At 51.0% G+C, this 8,201-nt stretch overlaps 1 long non-coding RNA gene across 2 annotated transcripts in view; it reads right to left on the reverse strand.

The window, feature by feature from the left end:
- LOC140411250 (uncharacterized) overlaps window positions 1-7,456 on the reverse strand; it is a 386,898-nt gene extending 379,442 nt beyond the window's left edge. For both annotated transcript variants that reach the window (XR_011940843.1, XR_011940844.1), the window contains exon 1: window positions 7,251-7,456. This is a non-coding gene — a long non-coding RNA (uncharacterized lncRNA). The remainder of the gene's footprint in view (window positions 1-7,250) is intronic.
- Window positions 7,457-8,201: the final 745 nt, after the last annotated feature.

The raw sequence follows: 8,201 nt of genomic DNA on the forward strand, positions 1-8,201 counted from the left end.
CATCACCACACCACCCCCACACCACCCCAACCCCATCACCTCACCTCCCTCACACCACCCCATCCCCAGCACCTCACCTCCCCACATCACCCCAACCCCATCGCCTCACCTCCCCCACACCACCCCAACCCCATCACCTCACCCCCCCACCTAACTCCATCACCTCACCTCCCCACACCACCCCAAACCCATCACCACACCCCCCACACAACCCCAACCCCATCATCTCACCCCCTCACACCACCCCAACCCCATCACCTCACCCCCCCACACCACCCCAACCCCATCACCTCACCTCCCCACACCACCCCAACCCCATCACCACACCACCCCCACACCACCCCAACCTCATCACCTCACCTCCCTCACACCACCCCTTCCCCAGCACCTCACCTCCCCACACCACCCCATCCCCATCACCTCACCTCCCCACACCACCCCAACCCCATCACCACACCACCCCCACACCACCCCAACCCCATCACCTCACCTCCCTCACACCACCCCGTCCCCAGCACCTCACCTCCCCACACCACCCCAACCCCATCACCTCACCCCCCCACACCACCCCAACCCCATCACCTCACCGCCCCACACCACCCCAACCCCATCACATCACCCCCCCACACAACCCCAACCCCATCACCTCACCACCCCACACCACCCCAACCCTATCACCACACCGCCCCTACACCACCCCAACCCCATCACCTCACCTCCCTCACACCACCCCATCCCCAGCACTTCACCTCCCGACACCAACCCAACCCCATCACCTCACCTCCCCCACACCACCCCAACCCCATCACCTCACCCCCCCACCCAACTCCATCACCTCACCTCCCCACATCACCCAACCCCATCACCACACCACCCCCACACCACCCCGACCCCATCACCTCACCTCCCTCACACCACCCCATCCCCAGCACCTGACCTCCCCACATCACCCCAACCCCATCGCCTCACCTCCCCCACACCACCCCAACCCCATCACCTCACCCCCCCCACCCAACTCCATCACCTCACCTCCCCACACCACCCCAACCCCATCACCTCACCCCCCCACACAACCCCAACTCCATCACCTCACCCCCCCACACCACCCCAACCCCATCACCTCACCCCCCACACCACTCCAACCCCATCACCTCACCTCCCCACACCGCACCACCCCCACACCACCCCAACCCCTTCACCTCACCTCCCTCACACCACCCCATCCCCAGCACGTCACCTCCCCACACCACCCCATCCCCATCACCTCACCTCCCCCATACCAGCCTACCCCCATCACCTCACCTCTCCTACACCACCCCAACCCCATCACCTCACCTCCCCCACACCACCCCAACCCCATCACCTCACCTCCCGCACACCACCCCAACCCCATCACCTCACCTCCCCCACACCACCCCAACCCCATCACCTCACTTCCCCCACACCACCCCAACCCCATCACCTCACCTCCCTCACACCACCCCATCCCCAGCACCTCACCTCCGCACACCAACCCAACCCCATCAACTCACCTCCCCACACCACCCCAACCCCATCACCTCACCCCCCCCACCCAACTCCATCACCTCACCTCCCCACACCACCCCAACGCCATCACCTCACCCACACCACTCCAACCCCATCACCTCACCCCCCCACCCAACTCCATCACCTCACCCCCCCCCCACACCACCCCAACCCCATCACCTCACCTCCCCACACCACCCCAACCCCATCACCACACCACCCCCACACCACCCCAACCCCATCACCTCACCTCCCTCACACCACCCCATCCCCAGCACCTCACCTCCCCACACCACCCCAACCCCATCACCTCACCTCCCCCACACCACTCCAACCCCATCACCTCACCCCCCCACCCAACTCCATCACCTCACCTCCCCACACCACCCCAACCCCATCACCACACCACCCCCACACCACCCCAACCCCATCACCTCACCTCCCTCACACCACCCATTCCCCAGCACCTCACCTCCCCACACCACCCAACCCCATCACCTCACCCCCCCACCCAACCCCATCACCTCACTTCCCCCACACCACCCCAACCCCATCACCTCACCTCCCCACACCACCCCAACCCCATCACCTCACCTCCCCCACACCACCCCAATCCCAGCACCTCACCTCCCCCACCTAACCCCGTCACCTCACCTCCCCACATCACCCCAACCCCATCACCTGACCTCCTCCACACCACCCCAACCCCATCACCTCACCCCCCCACCCAACCCCATCACCTCACCTCCCCACACCACCCCAACCCTAGCACCTCACCTCCCCCACACCACCCCAACCCCATCACCTCACCTCCCCCACACCACCCCAACCCCATCACCTCACCTCCCCACACCACCCCAACCCCATCACCTCACCTCCCCACACCACCCCAACCCCATCACTTCACCCCCCCCCCACACCACCCTAACTCCATCACCTCACCTCCCCACACGACCCTAACCCCAGCATCCTACATCCCTCACACCACCCCAACCCTATTTTCCCACCATCCACACACCACCTCAACCCTATTATCCCACCATCCCCACACCACTCTAACCACATTACCCCACCTCCCCCACACCACACCAACCCCGGCACCCCACCACCCCACCTCCCCGCACCCTACCTCCCCCACACCACTCCAACCCCATTACCCCCGCCATGCCCGGTCGCTCCAGAGGACTGCCACCAAAGGGTATCCAAGTCATAAAGCAGGAATAGCAGCAGGCCGGATCCTCGCGTGATGTGCTGCCTGGGGATCCACCTAGACATAGAATTAGGTCCCGTAACGCCAGAATGTTAGACATCAGTGGCACGGGTGCAGCACACAGAATAGCTCTAGGGGCTAAAGCACAAACCTGTTGATACATGTTCACCTGTTCACAATAAACACCTTTCACAAATGTTCCAACCTGCCTCCCCCGGTGCTCTGTCACAAGGATGTGAGGGATGGGTGCAGAGAGGCGCTGGGAGGGGATGGGTGGTGGGGGAGGGGGGAGGGGGTGGCGGTTAGGCAGCCATTGGAGTTGAGCACTGGCCAGGGTCCCCATGTCAGCCACCAGGCACCACCCCGCAATGCAGTCCATTGTTGAATATTTATAAATGGATTCCATTAAGTTAGTGTGTTGAAATTAAACAGATCATTGGAAAGTATTGGGCAGCTTTATTGTATTTAATGTTTACAAGGAATTTGACACTGAATAATTATAAAATACATTGTTGTAACATTTTACAACCTGTGCTTCTTTGTTAATTTGATTGCAAAAGTTTTGAATTGAGGAACTAACTCACCTACTTTCACTTGATTTAGGGGGTATCTGTGGGGTCTTTTTATTTTGAGGGTCTCTGTGGGGGTCTCCTGATTGAGGGAGTAACTGTAGGGTCCCTTTATTCAGAGTGTCTCCGTGCGGGGTCTCCTTATATAGGGGTTCTCTATGGAGGTCTCTTTATTCAGGGGGCATCTGGGGGGGGTTCTTATTTTGAGGGTCTCTGTTAAAGGGGCGGTAAGGGGGGTCTGGTGCGGGGTGGAGTGGGCAGGGCTTTCATTGTGGAGGGGAAGGTGGCCCTCGGATGGACTTTGGGGGCAACTCCCTTAAAGTGTTACCCCCTCAGCCCGCCGTGTGGGCCACACTTGTCAAGACCTATAGTGATTCTCGTCCACGTGATTCCCAGCCCAGAGGGCCAGAAAATCATGCAGGCTGGGAGAATATGGTGCCCGGCCCACTAAGTGGCTGCAAATTAGTCTTTTTTAAAAATGTTTTTATTCTCCATTTTCACATTTTCCTTCAAAATTTACACCCCACCCTCAAACAGTAAACGGTAACAAATACAAAATCAATCCCCTTAACAATACCAACGATCCCACCCTCCCACCACCCCAAACAATGGCCCACCTGTCAATATATGCATCCAATAAAATAAACCCTCCCATGGTGGCAACAAAAAACAAAGAAGAAAAAGAAAAAGGAGTCCGGGATCGCCCATGGTCACCATTGACCGATAGAGTCCACTCCCCCTCCCCCCCCCTACACTCAACGCCATCCAACCTCTGAAAGAGTACCGTACATGACACCCAAGAGTTGTACACCTCCCCCCCCCCCCCCCCCCCCGCCCAGTCTCCAACTCCTCCCGTCCACTGCCTCTTGTAACACTCCTCCCCCAACCTCGGTTCCTTCCCCCCAACATTCCACCCCGGCTAGACCACTTGGACCCTGTTCTGCCAGGCTCCGATGGCCGCAACCCCTCCCCCCACCTCACTCCCGTTAAGCCGGCCAGCGTGGAGGCCCCCGCCCGGGTCCCTTTCCCCCTTGCCCGGCCCTAGGAAAGCCCAGAAATCCCCTTTTAGCACACAAACCCCGCATATCCACCTACACCCCAAAGAGCCCTCATTTCGAGTGAAAGTCCCATCACTTCCCTTGTCTAAATATACACAACATTGGCTCCTTTAGTCCATACACCCGCATGCAGTGAAACAAAAAAAGGAGAAAATACAGTCAGTCATGAGGTCACATTCTGGGTCCCAACCTCAATGCGTGGGGTCCAGATATCGACGCCTCGCAAAATCTCATTAGATTTCACAAGGCATAGGGTGGCACGGTGGCACAGTGGTTAGCACAGCTGCCTACGGCACTGAGGACCCAGGCCCCGGGTCACGTTCTGTGTGGTGTTTGCACATTCTCCCAGTGTCTGCGTGCCCCACCCCCACAATCCAAAGATGTGCAGGGTAGGTGGTTCGGCCACACTAAATTGCCCCTTAATTGGAAAAAAATAATTGGGTACTCTAAATTTATTTTTAAAAACTTAAAAATAAATAAAGCCAGCCTCGTCGCGTCCCGAGTCGGGTGCAGCGAGGACGATAGATCACACCCCTAAAGTATACCCTTTCAGTTTTGTGCATAACATGCCTTGCTAACACATTGAATGAATGAATTTGCAAAGCAGCACTCAGGTGCCTAAGTGGGTGATGTTTATTTCAGGCAGAAAAAGGGAACATGGACAAAACAGGAGCCAAATAAATGCACAATGTTTAATAAAGAGAACTGAAGCTGAGTCAAGCTAGCGAGGATGTTGCTTTAATAGGTTCAGGTGCTACCTCGTAATGCCATGTTTATTGGTGCCTCTCGCTCTTTTATCGATGATTTCCACATGTTTGCACATTGCTGTCTTTGTCTGAAGGCTTTTTCATGTGGCTCAAACTGTGCTATAAAATCACCACGACATTCCATTTCCAGGCCATCCACCACTCCACCAGTTCAACTGAACAAAGGGAAGGTCAGATTCTGGCGCACGGTCATGAAACATGCGCTGCTGGCCAAATTTGAATCATAAGACTTTGTCATTGCAAGTAGTTTATGCGTGTGTATATGATGGACTGGCAGAAGAATCACATTCATTTTTTTTTCAAATTTAGAGTACCCAATTCATTTTTTTCCAATTAAGGGGCAATTTAGCGTGGCCAATCCACCTACCCTGTACATTTCTGGGTTGTGGGGGCGAAACCCACGCCAACACGGGGAGAATGTGCAAACTCCACACGGACAGTGACCCAGGGCCGGGATCGAACCTGGGACCTCAGTGCTGTGAGACAGCAGGGCTAACCCACTGCGCCATCGTGCTACCCTTAGAATTACATTCATGAGGGGAGTTGAAGAACCTTCAGTGAAGGGCAACTGAAAAGTTGAAAAGACATAAGGAGCGTATAGACATGGAATCGTGCATGGTGACAAGATGCTCAGGATTTTAAAAAACTGCAGGCATTCAAAATATTTCCCAGTCCTTGGGTTTGACATGTTAACAAATTATAGGAACAAAGTGTAGAGTAAACCTTCCCATCATCATGATTATTGTAAAGATATTCAGGTTATTATTTGAAGCGAGTGAAAAATCAAGAGTTACGAAAAGACAGGAAATAAATGTGAAGAAAAATGAAAGAGGGAAGCCAGGAAGAAAAATAGTGAAGATTCTAAAATTACTGAAGGTTTCCACACTTCCAGGGACAAGAATGAAAACAAATCTCTATTATTTCCATTATCTTCCAACCACAATAATGTTGATGTTTCTTACTGGGGAAGCATTTTTAGCAACAACAGAAAGCTTTATAGGAGGCTAGCATTTACCTAAAATGACAATGCTGTGTTTCTTGTATATATTCTGGACATGCAACATCACCAAAATATTCCAATAAGGTTTAACAATATTCAGCAGTCAAATGTTTTACAATAGAGTACAATAATTCTGTGCAACTTCTGTAATAAAAACACTTACGAGTAAATGGGTTCCGTGCCTCTGTTAAAGTGGCAGAAAGAAAGATTTGATATGAATGCAGTAAGTGAACCTGCACTCGTTAATGGGCCTTGTATGCAGGCAGCAAATAATATAAAAGACATCCACAATTTTCTATCCATCCATAACTTATGTACCTGGGACTTTACCCCTTTCCCACTGGACAAGCAAATTCCACAAATATTTTCCCACCATCTCGAATAATGCAGCATGAAAAATGAACAATAATATTTCTAATATATATGTGGATGCCAAATAAAGTTTCTCTCTAAAGCGACGGCTTCACTCTCCACTATTTGTGTACTGTTACTTCACAAATAGAAAATGAACCAAATGATGCAGGGAGCAAACTTTAGGAATTTGCAAGAGAATTGCATTGTTCTGCACAAGGGACCTTGGAACACTCACTCATTTCAACCCTACTTTTCTTATCTGAATGTGCATTCAATCATTTAGCACACATAACGTATATTCTGCCATGTGGCTGTATCGAAATCTTATTCTCTAAGTTTTTCTCATTTCTATTATTGACATTTCAGGAAGGGTATGTTTCCTACAATTTTGTTAATACATCAAAATATTTAGTCTTGTCCTTTTCCACCAGAGGGAAATCGAGCTTCCTCTAAAGTTTGTCTTTTATACCACAAAACAACACATTGCGCTTGCACCAAATTTCAAGGAGTTTATTGGTCAAGTCAAACTCACCCTCACTCAGCAAATATCGTTTTCTCAGAGATCATTTCCTAAAATTACTCCTGCTTGTTTTCCATGTGAGATTTTGAATTTCAAATCCAATTTAGAATCCCTGCCTAACTGAAAATTTGTAACACACAGCTACTCATCCATAGGAAAATAGAAAAGCATTGATTACTAAAAGTTACAAAAATAGGAAGATGTTGGACATTCTCAAGAACAGACCTAAAACCAATCTGACTCACCAAAATTCAGCTTGCGTATCTCCAGGTGAATAATGCACAATGGAAAACTATGCCACAACAAAACTCCATATTATTTGGCAAAAGTGCTGAAGTTTTAAACATTGAGCTTAACTTGGCTATTGAAGGAGCAGCAAAGGAGTGTGTGAAACAGCAACCCATCCTCCCCAATCATCCATCTCAGGGAACGGTGCAGAAGGAGTGGGGGAGGGGAGGTTTCTTATTCAAACCGCAAGTTCAGGCTGCAATAGGACCTGAAGCCATTATACCAGGAATGCTGCTCCTTTATCTCTATGTAAATTACTGACCAGAAGGGTCGTAGTGCAGGGTTACGAAGACGGAGGGCAAGTCAGCCTGCTGTTGAGGGGCCATACATAAATAGATATTCCCAAAAGTGGGTTTGGGATGTGAAAATCTACACTGAAATCCACTGGAGAAACCCGAGGAAGATTGTGAACTATTAGTCCAGTGATCTGAATATAACAAGTTTGCTTTTCCCCTCTACATTTTGCTGATTATATTTATATTCTTGTTGATATTTCCACTTTTAGTTCTGGAGAAGGGTCTGCCAAATCTTCCTTCTCTTCCTCCCAATAGTTGCTGATTGATTTGTGCATCTTCAATTTTCTGTGCCTTTTTCAAATGTGTGAAAAATTTCCATTTGAATTCTAATGACAATTGCAATGATGTATAAGAGGCACATTAAGAGGAGTTAACTAGATCTTTTTTTAATGATTGTAAATATTGACTGCCTGATTTAGTAATCTATTCGCCGCCCAATCTCTATCCACTGGGAATGTTGTACTGTACATTTTCAAGCCCCAATTCTGCTATTGGCTGTACGCACTTTATAGATGGCAGACTGCAGAGAGGTCTGTGCCCCTCTGTGTGACTTACTCAGGTGGTCAGCAATTCACATGCATGGGCTCTTCATTCAGTTGCTCAGTTGCTTGA

Source organism: Scyliorhinus torazame, chromosome 1 (assembly GCF_047496885.1).
Source record: "Scyliorhinus torazame isolate Kashiwa2021f chromosome 1, sScyTor2.1, whole genome shotgun sequence".
Classification (NCBI taxonomy): Eukaryota; Metazoa; Chordata; class Chondrichthyes; order Carcharhiniformes; family Scyliorhinidae; genus Scyliorhinus; species Scyliorhinus torazame.